Raw genomic sequence first — 8,363 nt, 5'->3', positions numbered from 1 at the left:
AGAGAGAGAGAGAGAGAGAGAGAGAGAGAGAGAGAGAGAGAGAGAGAGGAGTTATAATAGTATATACAAAATAGAACAATAGATATATAGTGATTCTAATAACCGATGGGATAAGGGAGATAATTTGTTTTAACGGCAGTAGATTAAATGATAAGGGAGCTAATTTGTTTTAACGGCAGTAGATTAGATGATAATGTGAAAACATTTATATACTGGGTATTATTTACCTATGTGGCCCTGTGGTTATAATACCATAGCCGGATTTCCATAATATTTTGATATTATAATTGTTTCTGGTTGGCATAGTTCCTTCTGGTCTGGTACTTCCCTGTATGATGGTTCCGCATGAACATCTTGATAGACGAAGCACTTGTAAATAGGGAAAATTCAACCATGTGACGTTTTAACCTTTTCCTTTCAAACACAAATAATCAAAATAACTGAAACTTGGCGTCAAAGAAAACTACTAAACAGTAAGTCTTATATTGGTTCAGTTCCTATTCACATAAACTAGTTTTCACCAGGTCTCTGCCAAGACACGTAATCACAAAACTGCAGTACCAGTACCATAACAGGGGGAAAGGCATTCTCATTTCTAGAAATTTGAGAGCATCAATACTTTATTTATATCCTCAAGATAACTTGAACCACTTAAACCCAGAAAAAGCGAATGCGATCTAAAATGTTCAATTTTACGGCGAAGGTATTCCTGGCCATCATTGCCATTCTCCCTGTTATTTTCTTTCGTTGGAAAAAGTAAAGACCGATTTTGATCATATTTATTATATGTATGCACGTTTACTTCACAGATTAAATGTCTTTATTAAAAATTAACATACTACATACACTTCATTTCCGAAACAATATTTTATTAACTTATGAAAATATCAATACATCGTTAATCTTAGATCCAATAATTTCATTCATGCATAAACTAAGTGTACCAGTTACAGTTCCATAGTACAATGTACTCCAGTATAAATGCCTGAATTATTATTTGAGTTAGTACACTTACTACATTTCACATATATTACACTTGATCAAAATATTGTTGACGTACATGACTTGTAATGACTTACTACATATACCCGATATTTCACGCAATCTACTATGAAATCAGATATTTTCGTGGGGGAATATGTTTTGTTGTTTCCAGACAAAACACAATTTCGAGAGTACATGAATTCGTGGGTTACGAGTTCTCGCTCAAACGGAGAATTGCTAATATCAAACTTGTATTTTCTTCGTGGACCTTTGAATTCGCGGATGAAGATTACCAACGATAACAACGAAATTAAAAAAACCCACGAAAACTATTGATTTCATAGTGTATCCTTTTGGAGGTAGACACGACATATAACCTGTATTTCACGTGATCCAGTTACTTTTGAGGTAGTCACTTAAATGCAATAACTTGCTTTGATATTGCAGACCTACTGGTATAACTTCCACATGTGTCACAGACCATCAGAATGTTGAATGATACTTAATATAACATAGATTTCACGAGATACACACTTAGACGTTTATTATGAAAAAATTAGAGGTCCCTGTATGCACCATCTTGTGGGGATATTACGAGTTTGCCTAGAGTATCTGAATCTTGCATACCTGCTACATCTCAGAGTAATGCTTTGATTACAGATAAAGGTGAATGGTAAATCATCATAATGGTAACATTGTCCAGCTCTAATCTTTGAGTAGTTCTTTGATAATCTTCAAAGCACATACACAACCGACTATCAGCCTTGCAATTGGTAATTTTTCGCTGTCCTGAACCAGTCCAAAACGTACCTACGAGCCTGATATTTTTCCAGGAGAAAATCTAAGAGTAAGAAAAGGTATATTGCGAGCAGTTAGAAGGAGCCTCGTCTTCCAATTTTTTTTTACGGTAACAGCCGATTGAATTAAGTGTTTCTTACACCAACACTACAACTACCTACATAATGAAGTTTTATAGTTGTTCATTCCCAATGGTAGATATCCAACGTCACAAAAAAAATCTATGAAACTTCTCCAGCATGGCGGTGGAATCTTGTCGGTACGTTGTATTGTACTGTAATTTTGCTTTCCATCCATAAGCTTGTGGCTCATATAATCACCGACCAATTTCATCATTGAGGGTTGAACATTGATGACAAATTACAACAGAAAGTCACACATAGCGAGGGACTGTAGTTTATGAAAATCCATTGCACTGAAACAGGATGTGGCTTCACGCATCATCAACATGTACCGGAAGTGAATGCTTCATTACAATCGGGGGTCAGATCAGAAGCATGTAACGTCTATGGTCTCTGACACGTGACTCAACACGTCATCATGTAATCACGTGATCACTGTTTCATCAGCGCTTCTGAAAGTTACCTGAAATGCATATAAGAATGAAAATGAGATTTATTTCACAACAAAAGTTTAAAATTTCAAATTTCGAGTCTTAAAACCGTCACACAATAGCTCAAATTATATGGAAAGCTAGTAAAAAATAAGGTGAGGAAGTACTTTTACGAAAGGAGTGGAACCATTTTAACTTTATGGGATTGAATTCCATATAGAACTATGTAACATAACGAAATTAATCACATATATAAGTTTCACTCAAAGTTATTCAGGAGACCTGGATGGACAGTGATAAACAATCTAAAAAACCCCAAAAAAACCCAACAATTTTCAACTATTTTTCGATTGGAAAAATATGTCGTATATCCAAAACTTTTTACATGAAATGATTTTGGGTAAATGTCACTTTCACACTGTAGTATATAAAATTGTAGTATCAACGAGAACCGTTCAGAAAAAAGTAGATAAAAAACAACCGTGTATCATAAACAGCGTACACATGTTTTCACTGTTTAAGTTTACAAATACTTACATACTGTGATTAAGTCAAAATTGAGCGCTGACGTAACTATGGATGCAAAAGAACCAATGATGACGAGTTGGTCACTATAGGAACATGTGACGTTGTAGGTTGTCTCTAGCTTTCCCTCAAGACAATTACCTACAGTGCCCAGGTACCTACAACACAAATGTAGACTGCATTAAAGATGAGATCCGGTAGTTTTTGCATTTTAAGCATTACTTTTAACTTTAAAACATTAAAACAGGAACCTCTTGTTCGTGGAAACGCCTCATTTTTGACTATTTAAAAAAGTCGTGGTGAGATTTTTTTTGCATTGAAAATGGTTGTGAAATCTGTATACATATTTTATTTATCTATAAGCCATATAATTCATAGATATGTATTCGGATATTTTCGCCCTAATTTGCTCAATGTTAAAAAAGCATGCACTTATTTCCACACCACTTCTCATGCGTCTTAATCTCATATCAATGGTTGGTACGTGTACGCAGTATCAGAGCCATGCTTCTTCCTTGTGTAGATGCAATACCAGTCTTTTGTAACATGAGTGACGTAGGGTTTATTTCGACACATTTACATATTAGTACATTTTTAATGCAAGTAAACAACGCTGAAAATAATATTTTAATAAATGGGGGATCTTCTTCAGAGATAAAAGCAATTGATTTATCTTTATCAAGGTAAACAGATGATAAGGTAACTCTTGAGGGCTTACAGGAAATGTTAAAATTATTATTAAAACATAAAAGGAATACAACTGTAAATACAATGGACAAATCAAGAAAATGTAGAATTTTCAAATTCTGGTCAAATGGACAAATGGCGTACAAAATAAACTATTTTTATATATTATTATAATTGGAAGTAGGCTAAATGTCTATTGTGTAACTGTATTCTTTAGGCGAGCGGAGAGATTTATTTTCCACACCTCTGATCCAGCAATTGGCTATGATAATTGAGGGGTATGAAATTACATACGTGCATTTATCGTCATCTGTCGTCAAGCTCGTGAAATCTTGAAAATTGAAGCATTGGAATAACAATGGAATAGCCAGTGTGCCATTCCGACAGACGGAAGGAGTTGTCGACCCTGAAACATTAATAATTCATTATCAAAAATATGCGCAATTTAGTGCTTTTCTTGGCTGAACAAAGTTGTGATCATCAATACTGATTACTTATACACGCAACAGTGACATGCTAACGGTTTGCAATATATACTGAACAAAAAAAGAAACGCAAAATTAAATTATGCAATAATCAATAGCCTATCATATTTTGGGAAATTTGTACAAAATTTTATATCAATATGAAGGGACAAGACTACTCTTTACAATACTGTAGAAGAAAAGTCTGTGTGCCGTCACTCGTGTCATCAGTAGTTACTCAAAGTGGGATACCCGCGAAAAACAAAATGACACTTCAGTACCTGGTGTGGGCACCTTTTGCACGAATCCCCGGATTCTCCTATGCATTGAATTCATGAGAACATTTATTCGCCTTAAGGGAATGTTGTTCCATTCTTGTGTTAATGCTGCGATCAACTGGGCGCGGTTAGTTGGTTTTTTTTTTGACGTTTCCTAATACGCCAGTCCAGCTCATCCCACAGATGCTCAAGACTGAACGTTGTTTGCCGTGAGAAAATCACGACAGACTGTGGCAACATGCGGTCGAGCATTGTCTTGCTGGAAAATTAGGTTATGACGTCTGAGAAGTGAAAGGATATGTGGTTGGAGGATCTGGTCTCTGTATCGAACGGCATTGAGGTTTTGATGCAGGACCACTAAGGGGGATTTTACTCCATGGGAGATGCCTCCCCAAACCATTATAGAAGCCCCACCGAATCTATCGCGTTCAACCACGCATGCGTCGGCGAAACGCTCACCGCGTCTGCGATATACCCTTTTTCTTCCGTCTGAGCGATACAGACAGAATCTCGACTCGTCGGTGAACATCACACGTCTCCATCGACGCATCCCAGGCCTATTCGGGCCATGTCTGCGCATCCAGTCAAGACGCACTTGCCGCCTCCGTGGTGTCAGAGGTGGCCCGACATAAGGTCGGCGCGCAATGATTCTCTCGGCACGCAAGCGGTTCCTGGCAGTTTGAGGACTAATGGGTCTGCCATGAGTACCTAAGGTATGCGGCGCAGTCTCTACAGCAGTCTTGAATCTGTTGCGCAAGTGCGACAATCGAATCGCCCTGTCTTGTCGTGCGGTCGTTACACGCGGACGACCGCTCCTGGAACGATCGGCAACTAACCCTGTAGCACGGAAACGTGTACAGAGACGGTTAATTGTACACGGGCCAACACGAAACTGCCGTGCGACAGCAGTTTGGCTATGACCATCCATCAACATCGCAATTGCTCTGAATTTGCGTTAAGCGTGGCATCTCAGTCAATGGCGAAATCAAAATGCCAACGTGGAAAATTAATGTGTCTGAACTTGGAGTATCCGTTGAGATTATTTGTTAAAAACTCCGGCTTGGCTTGATCACGCCGCGTGATTTGGACTCAAGAAGCTCACAGTCACACAATGGCATCGTCACACTTGGCTGATTTTAGGGTAGATCGTTCTTGATGTAATACCTGACCAAATATTCCATTATTTCCTTACAGCTAAGGTGTACTGCAGGGAAGGAATTTTGTGCGTTTCTTTTTTTTGTTCAGTATACAAATTGAAGGTGACTTTCTCTTTATTAACATGCAGGATTTAAAGCTCGGAAGTTTCCCCACCTTTTGAGAGATAAATTCATATTACAGCTGTAACAATAAAACACACATGAAATTTGTTAGCAGTTTTAACCTCTTATCTTTAATGAAAAAAACACCTGGTCATATTTTTTTCTTTTTGTACTACTGAATAAGTAAAATATTGACATGAATCCATCATTGTACTAAAGCATGGACGCAGCGTTTTCAACATTTTAATTGAAAAATTGAAACAAATGCATGTTGTCACTTTTCAAAATTATTTTTTCTTTTCTTTTCTTTTTAATCAACTGAATGGAAAACGTGGCCTCTATGTAAGAGGTTCTGGTTGGGCATTTCCAATAAATACAAAATACTAGAAGCATGAAAATGGCATTTCCAACATTGAACCAGTATGTGTTGAAAATACGCCATATCCTACTGTATGCAGTTAACACCCATAATTTTAAGAAAAATATCTGACTGTTTTTCTCATATGTTCTTAATCATTTAATTATTAAGTTTTAAACAAATATAGGTTTTAACTGAGAACGGGTTCGGGTCGACCCTTTCAATGGATTCCAGCTGATAACACATACCAAAACTGAACCACATAATATATTTAAAAAGATTCATCAGGTTGGAAATATGTGATATCAAAGATTTACTTTCTACACAAACATTGTACCTATTAAACGTGTCGAAACGTTTCAAGACCGACTGGTCCTTTTGTCAAGCTATGACTGAGTGAGCGATTTGAATCTTTTACAACTATGTGACGAAACTGTATATTTTTAATGTCACTCGACCTTCGCCTATCAATAAGGAGCGTATGCACACTGCATCAGACAGGTTAGAGGTATTGTGTAGATCTATCTCCCTCTCAGTATCATGTCACACAGATGACGCAGCTGGTGTAATACCCCCCTCGTCTCTATTCATGTTTTTTTTTTAAATCTTGATTGCTTTAATGATTTGTCTCGTTTTTGTGTGTTGTTCCCTTTCAACGATATTGACAAAGTCCCAATCGAAGATTTCATTTTGGGTGTTATCGTGATCTGTTAATGCCGATTTATTGTACTGGGTGGCGGATGTTTTGTGTGTGGATCTGGTAAATGTGATATTGTTAATTTTCTCTACGTCCCTTTGATGTTCCTTCACACGTGTACCAAATTTCCTCCCAGTTTCACATATTTATGTTTTATCTAAAATGCCAGTCTTGTCTCTGAGGTGCACCAGTAACTGTCTGAGTGTTTTCAGTGGTCTCATCGGGGTGCTGAATTGGTGTTTCCTAACCACCCGGTAAAACGTCTCAGATGTCCCCTTCACGTAGGGTAGTTTGACCCAGCCTTTGCATTTGGTTTGGCACTTATTTCGTTTCTAAATACGTACATTGTTTGTGCAGAAAGTAAAACATTGATATCATTAAGTCACGTAATGTAGAAACTGCACACAATGGATTTGCACATAAACATGCCATAAATTACGCCCCCCCCCCCCTTTCAAGACGATCGTATCACTTACCTGCAGTTGTTACAGGACTTGGAGAGTTTGTAGTAGTAGTTGTTGGCGTGGTGGTGGTGGTGGTAGTTGTAGCAGTTGTAGTTGTTGGAGTGGTTGTAGTCGAAGTTGTAGTTGTTGGAGTGGTTGTAGTTGTAGTCGGAGTTGTAGTTGTTGGAGTGGTGGTAGTTGTAGTCGGAGTTGTAGTTTTGGTTGTTTGAGTGGTGGTGGTTGTAGTCGGAGTTGTAGTTGTTGGAGTGGTTGTAGTTGTAGTCGGAGTTGTAGTTGTTGGAGTGGTGGTAGCTGTAGTCGGAGTTGTAGTTGTTGGAGTGGTGGTAGTTGTAGTCGGGGTTGTAGTTGTTGGAGTGGTTGGAGTTGTAGTCGGGGTTGTAGTTGTTGGAGGGGTGGGAGCTGTAGTCGGAGTTGTAGTTGTTGGAGTGGTGGTGGTTGTAGTCGGAGTTGTTGTTGTGGTTGTTTGAGTGGTGGTGGTTGTAGTCGGAGTTGTAGTTGTTGGAGTGGTGGTGGTTGTAGTCGGAGTTGTAGTTGTTGGAGTGGTTGGAGTTGTAGTCGGTGTTGTAGTTGTGGAAGGTGGAATGGTAGTATGTTTGACAGTTGTAGGTATTGGCGGAGCGTGCGTAACTACAGTTGTAGTTATAGGTGGAGTTGTGGTAGTAGGCGGTGTGGTAATTGAAGGCATTGTGGTAGTGGTGGGTGCCGTCGTTGTAGATGAGGTGGCCGTGTTTTGTGTCACAGTTATTGTTAGTGTAGTCGTATCAAGGGCTTTTGTGACCTTGAGAGTGACCTTGTCGATGGAATTATAGGACTGGACAAAGCTGGTCTTTACATCTATCGCGGAGAGAGCGTCCGTGAGGATTTTCAATAAAAGTTTAGCTTTTATACTTCCTGAACTGAAATTAAAAAAAAAAAAAAGAGAAAAAAATGTAACTACATACAAGAACTACTACTATACATGTACCTAACACCGAGATATACAGGTAACACATAGGCCGAAAGTTGAAGTTATTCACGTTGAAATAATCAGACATTTGAAGAAAAATATTTGCCGTTAAAATAACGCAAAAGGATAGATGAATAACTCTCCTTATTACACATGTCAATACACATACACTGGTTATTTTAAGTAACTCTATTGTCAACACAGTTAGGTAACAGGTTTGTTTCATGTCTATAATTACAGTATTAACAACCATTTACATAAAACATTTCCTTTGACTGACAGGACTTACCTGAAACTAACAACCTTTACAATTTGGTATTAAGACAATATGCTATTATGGCACATTATTT

General features: G+C 38.0%; 1 long non-coding RNA gene across 1 annotated transcript; it reads right to left on the bottom strand.

Moving 5' to 3' along the window:
• Positions 1-830: 830 nt before the first annotated feature.
• Positions 831-7,183, bottom strand: LOC110448676. The gene is made up of 4 exons (XR_002462754.1): positions 7,080-7,183; positions 3,842-3,953; positions 2,873-3,018; positions 831-2,367 (listed from the first exon to the last, which is right to left on the bottom strand). It is a non-coding gene; the product is annotated as an uncharacterized LOC110448676 (long non-coding RNA).
• Positions 7,184-8,363: the final 1,180 nt, after the last annotated feature.

This window comes from Mizuhopecten yessoensis, unplaced genomic scaffold, assembly GCF_002113885.1.
Source record: "Mizuhopecten yessoensis strain PY_sf001 unplaced genomic scaffold, ASM211388v2 scaffold4123, whole genome shotgun sequence".
NCBI lineage: Eukaryota > Metazoa > Mollusca > Bivalvia > Pectinida > Pectinidae > Mizuhopecten > Mizuhopecten yessoensis.
The sequence above is the reverse complement of the archived record's forward strand: the minus strand, read 5'-3'. Positions and strand labels throughout refer to the sequence as shown.